The sequence below is a fragment of the Calidris pugnax genome, unplaced genomic scaffold (genome assembly GCF_001431845.1).
Source record: "Calidris pugnax isolate Ruff unplaced genomic scaffold, ASM143184v1 scaffold174, whole genome shotgun sequence".
NCBI lineage: Eukaryota > Metazoa > Chordata > Aves > Charadriiformes > Scolopacidae > Calidris > Calidris pugnax.
In genome coordinates this window covers 154081-160568 of record NW_015090907.1, presented here as the reverse complement: position 1 = coordinate 160568, position 6488 = coordinate 154081, and positions in this window count along the sequence as shown.

Genomic DNA, 6488 nt, shown 5'->3' with positions numbered 1-6488 from the left:
CTAACTTCTCTTAGGTCCAAATGCCATCAACTTTGTATTAACAAAACTGTTGCAGACGTTTTATTCCAGATGAGCACAGCAGCACTGTGCACAGTCTCTATATTAATTGCCTATCAGAGTCTGCCTAATGACATCCACTCTTATTAAACTACATGGTATCTGACTTACCAAAATTCAAACTTTTTTTGATAGATAAACCAGAGTCAATTGTTCGGCGCATATTCTCTGCCTGCCCTCTTTTTGAATACTGACCTCGTGGCTCAGTCTTACCAAAGAGAAGCCTTCAAGTCAGAGCATGGCTGCAGGAGACAAGTATTTTGATGCCTAACTATTACAGTACCACAGGTAGATTTTAACATACCTGTGGTTTTGTGACCTCTGTAATGATCATACTCCAAATTGTGCATCTTGGCATGCTAGTTCTGAAATTCATGGCATACATGTTTGGAAGATGCTCAGCTGGGAACTACTGAACCTTATGATGCAGGATCAAACAGAGGAAATAACCAACCATTAATAGATAGATTACTAATATCCTAGAAAAAAAAATCTCAAGTGCTTTTAAAATACACACGCAAACAGTGCCTGGCATGGTTAGTCAATGTATGATGACAAATGAAGTCTCGTCAGCAGTTCGCCAGCTGAAGCGTGATGCTATGGGCATGGTTTGAAGCATCACTTCTTTCTCAAAGCCCAGACCAACCAGGATCTCCCAGAAAAATCCAGCAACCAGCCCAGGGAGATTTGGTACCTGTGAAGACAGGTATCTATCTTGCACTTCTCAAGAGAAATAAGTTCTCCATTTAACAGAGTAATTTAGTTAAACTGCTCCATATTTTAATATTGCTATTTAAATACAGTAACTAGAGCCTTCGTTTTTATGAATGTCAGGAGAAACATAAGTTACAAGTTACAGGCAAACCACAGAGGAAGTATTTTAATTTCCAACACGCAGCATTTCTCCTAACCTGAAATAACGATTTTAGCTTGTTTGTGCTCCCAGTAGCCATGAAGTCTGCAGGGCTCTGAAACATTAATTTACCAGGAGGTGTGAGGGAAGTAACACAGCATACCCTCTGTATCTGCTACGTCTCTGAAATTAAGAGGATCTCCTCTAGGAGAGATGCTTTAATGATCTCTCCATTTTTTATTAATGAACTTCAGGAATGTCTCTTTATGCCATATTTCAGTTTTCTTAAATCTGATTACTAAGTAATGTCAAACACTATAAAATACGTTCATATTCTCCAGAGCAGGGAGTGGTGGTGTGAGCTTCTCCATCAAGTTTCTCCAATTAACAAGTGAAACAATCTTAGCCGTTAGGAAAAAAAACCAAAAACATAGCCCTGAAAACACAGGTTGGTGTCTGCAACTTGAGTTGGTTTCTCTCCAGCTCCCACACCATCAACCATAACTGTGCTCAGCCCTGGTTAGCAATTTGCTGGTCCACGAGCGTAAAACTAACCCAGCTCTTCCTCCTGTGAGCACTGTCTCTGCAACACAGCGACACCATGAAGTACAAACGTGTCTCATCCATCACCTGTTGGCTTGGGTGGGTTTTTTTTATTTACACTAGTGCCACAGTTTAGAGAAGTTACGTTTGGGAGACACAAATGCAGTCTGCTCATCACCATTTAATTATTGGTAACCTTTCATCCTATCCAAGATTTTTTTGGGGAAAAACAGAGTAATAGCTCTTGGATGCCGATTTGATCAGCAGAGTCTGGTGGTCCTCAGTTCTTACCCTCCCAGGATTCAGGACTGCTGCTAAACAGCCCCACAGTGACCACATACAGGGAAAATACATGTTTCTGTGCAATGAGGGCTCTTAGGGACACGCTCTTCTAGACCAGAGATAAGGCACAGTAATTAGAAGGTACACACAGGACTTCTCTCAGGCTATCCACTACCTTTCACCAACACTTAAAATAATAAATTGCAGAGTTTGATGAATGTCACAGCTACTGTTTTATTACTTTTTTTCCCCTCCCCTCACCCTAACTGTTCAGGTCTTAATTACACTCCGGCAGTTAGTCACCACCAAAACAGCAATAACAAAGACGCAAAGAGCACATAAACATGGGTCTACATATAAAAATGGAACCACAAATTGTGTTGTCTTGCAATGACTCCAGGCAGAAGAAGTGGTGTGACAAGCAGAGGAAAAGAGCCCAGCCATGCTCAGCTGCACAGTCATTTTGCTGGCCTTTCACCTGGGGAAATTTCAGTTTAATTTTCACTTACAGCCCAGGCAGGTTGTAATTCGGTTTCCATCTAGTCCCCACTAGACTTTTTTTTTTTTCCCCTCCGCATCACAAAGCATACATTCGTGTAGCCATTAATACAACTGAAATCCTCAGAAGTGCCACATAAAAGAAAAGGTCAGGATAGTCTAACATCTGCATTAACAGGGTTTTATGAGGTGCAGAAGAACCATCCCAGAATTGTCCTGTATGGGCCAGTTCAGTGGTCTGGCAAAAGCACAAGGACTCCTGGCAGATGGCTTTATTTTAATGTAGGATGGGAACAACTTCAGAGCCTGTCAACTGCAAAACATCCAAATATTCACAGAAAACAGTATTCCAGCCATGCCCAAGAGTTAATTTTCAAAAGGGCAGGACTCGGGCTACAGTAAGGAAATGTGGTTTTCTATTCTCTGCTGTACAAGGCACAGGAAAGGACTAAACCTGCATTTAATTTAAGCCCCTAAATAAATAACAAAAAGCAACCCGACATCTTTTGACCTCCCCTTTCCAAAGCTCTGCTGCGGCCAGAGGGAAGATATCACGGGGGGCAGAGAGGAACCAGCTGCTCCCAGCAAGCCAGAAGAAGAGCGGGGAAGATTTTCCTGCACACCCAGGGAGGAGGTGGCAGGGGGAAGCCCTGCTGGGATGGAGGCGAGGTTTGCCCCATGGAGCACAGCCAGAACAGCTTGTGCTGCAGGATGGTGCCCTCTGGGTGTGATATCTCCTCCCTTGTTCTGGCAGCAATGGGGATTTTCTGCCTGGGACACCCCAGCACCTTCTCTCTGCAAACTCCTCTGAGTGCCCACCAGCTCAGGAATGCTGGCAGTGGAGCTGGAACACCACACTGGGGCCAGACCAACCTGCTCCCAGGACTTCCAGGAGGCATCTCCCCACCATCCTGAGGTTTCTGGTTCACCCACCCCACGTGCTTGCAATTCAGCACAGCAGGACTGAGGTTGTGCTGCTCTGCGTTTTCACCACCTCTGAAAACAACATTTGTGCAGGACTGCTTATTCAAGGGCCATGGGTCTGGGAGATGCTCTAGAAACAGTTTCTTGCCTCTAAGTCTGTAAAAAGGGGGACCATCAGACTTGTATCACCTTTATTAAGTGTAAAGAAAGATGGGAAACCAGATCAGCCTTCAGCATGAATAGGAAACATTTCATCTTGTCTTGCAGAAGAGCTATTTAGGAGCAGCATCCTCACCCGTGCCTGCTTCTGCTGCTGCCTTGCAATTAACTGCCTTCAGGAGTTTTTTATCTGCGCTGGTGATGTCACCTTCCTGCTAAGTCCCCCACATCGAGACAATCCAAATTTCATAAAGCCATTGGAGCCGAGGTTGGGGACAAGCTTTGCATCCCCCCCTGTACTGCCATCAGCATGGGGCATAAATGCTGATGCATTCCCCATTCTCCACAGGGCAGAGGGATGGGACATCCCACGGCTGGACTCTGGGAGGCTGGACTCTCAATAGCCCAGAAACCTGGCACAGGGATAATAACGACCTCCTTGATGAAGTCCCATGAGAGGCTTAATAAAATTATTACATTAGATTGTCATTCCTGGATTGTCAACAAATACACCCCCATGATGTACCCAAGTGGCCTTTAATTATTTTAAGTTTGCCAAAGCTTGGGCTTCTACCACATCAAACACAGAGGTATTTCACCTGAAATGCTGAAATCTGGGGGAAAATAGGAATAAAAGCTCTCGGCTGGCAAGGGCAGATTTCAAACCTGGATTTCTCCTTTGGTTTGAGTCTGGCTACAAAGTCCAGTCTCCTCGGAAATGCAGAAATTAATTACCCACATTGCAAGCACCCGTATTATTATATTTGTTTACCTTATTATCTGGTTTTGTCTGACTGTTATGCTTTGTTAGCATAACACAAGTATTTTGTAACAGAGAACTGAAATTTAGTTAAGAATTACCTTCCCTGCCCTTTAATTTATACCAAACTCAGAGCAGATTTAATTAACACAACAATTTTGAGCATGATTTAAAACCACAAGAAACTTTAATTTTAAACATTGATTTTTATCTAGTTCTAGCTATTTTCCTGAAGACAGCCTGATGCTTGTTAACTGGTGTAGCGATGAGTATATAGTAATTTAGCCTTCATGTTAAATTCGGTACTTTTTTGCTGCCTAGAGAACACAAAATATTCTCTAAGTGTTGTCAAGCAATTATAACCCAGATTCTCTTAGTCAGAAGCTATATTTGAAGTCCTAATTTATTTATTTTATATGCTTTATTATTCTAGGAAATACAAAATGGCATATATTTATTATTTAATAATTTTTGTCAAGCTGTCCTTGAGTTGAAATTGGGATTAATTTGAAATTATATAAACCCAGCATCTTTATTTGCTTGTCATTTTAGAAAATCAAATTAAAATATGCTGGAAAGACAGAAGTAGTGAATTATCACAGCATGTTTTGCAAATAAAACTAAGCACCTTCTACAGGAGGTGTATTAATGGTAGGTAATAAGTGACTCTTTCAGGTTAACATGTGATCTTTCAAATACATTTATGTGCCCTGAGATGCACATAAAGTACCTAACAGGAGTTTTTAAAGTACTTTTAAAAAAGTAAATAGCAAAGTAGCATTGAAATGAGGAGTTCAGTTCCCAGCCTCCACAGGTGTCTACGGGGATTTTCAAAGACTTTAAAGTAATGAAAAGCCTTTAGAATTCTGACTTCCAACGTGGGGCGGTGGCAGGGTCCATCTGTCTCTGGGTGTTTTCAGTTGTAGACTAGAACAAGCTTTCTTGTTTTTGCAATTCTTATCCTTTTACTCAGTTTTGAGTGAAGAAATCCAAATAAAACAAAAATCCCTCCCAAATATTCAATTGAAAACAAAAGTGACAAAAGCAAAAGGTTTAAAGCACAGACATTGAAAAAGCTTGTATTGGAAATAAAATCAGAACTTCCCTGAGTACTCCTCATTTATAGAGACTAAAACTCCCACAGATTTAATAAATGTCTTAAAGTATGTATGTAGTGAGCCTGAGCTCGCTTCCAATGCTTGAGACAACTCTTATCACTTGAGAAATATTTTTAGTATCTTAAAACTCAAAGAGGTCCCATTCACAGATTCTTCCACTGCAGTTATTTAAAATAGTGAATGTAAACTATAACTTGAAACAGATTTCCAGAATTCCCAATTAAACAGGCATCCCCCGATACTATTTTTTTCCTTCTAATTTTTTTTTTTTTCCTTCTAAAAATCTCATTTAAAACCCCAAAACATCCAGAAATGTTTATGGAAAGGTTGTTTTTTGTTTTTTTTTTTCACATGTCTAAGACAGCTGCGAGACTTCCAGCTTCACACATAATTCGGCGCTTCCTGCAGCAGCTCGGACCAACGTGCCTCGGATTTCTTGGCGGCTTTTCTCACCAATTGCTTTAACGGGGCTGGGAGGTACAAAAGGCTGATAAGGGGGGGGGATGTCTAGGAAAACTTAACCACAGGGTGGGACTATGAGAGGCAGTTCCTCAGCTCCCCCTATCCCTCGGGGCGCTCTGTGATGGGTATTTCAGGTATTTCAGCATCTTAGGGCTGGGAGCAGCTGGTGGGTGGGAATTACAGCCCAGACTCGAAGGCAGAACATCCCGGCGCAGATTGACCCGGACAAGACAAAACCCAGCAACAGGCAGAGGAGAATAAGCAAGGAGGAAATAATTCCCCACCCTGGGGTTTTCACCTACCCCTCACCCTGAACACCCGCTGCAGGCAAGAGGCAAACACCCCACATCTCCCCCCGGCACGGCATCCACGGGAGCCCCTTCCCTGCCAACGGAGCCGGCACAGGGAGAATGACTGGCTTGTGTGCTGGCTTCTAGCCAGACTTGCCACTTTTTCCCCCTACCAAGACAGACAGTTGACTGTAAATTGGCATAAAAATATACATATTTGCATAAATCCTGGGGCAGACCATGCATAGCTCCTGCCTTCCCTTTCTAAAACGCGGTGCCTCCTCCTCTGCAGGGATGGCTACATGCATGCGATGAATAAATAAAAGATAACCTCATGAGATATTCCAATAGGAGCCTCGACTTTCTGTAATAGCAATAAGATGAACAAAGGAGGGAGGAAGGAGGAGGGCCCCTTGGTGCTATTTTCAGCCATTATTAAGGGAGATCAAAAGGAGCCTCAGAAGGTCAGAGCCCTCCCGACGGTGCGGTGCTGCCAGCCCAGCCAGGGCGGATGCTGGTGGGACGGGGTCGCACGCCTGGTC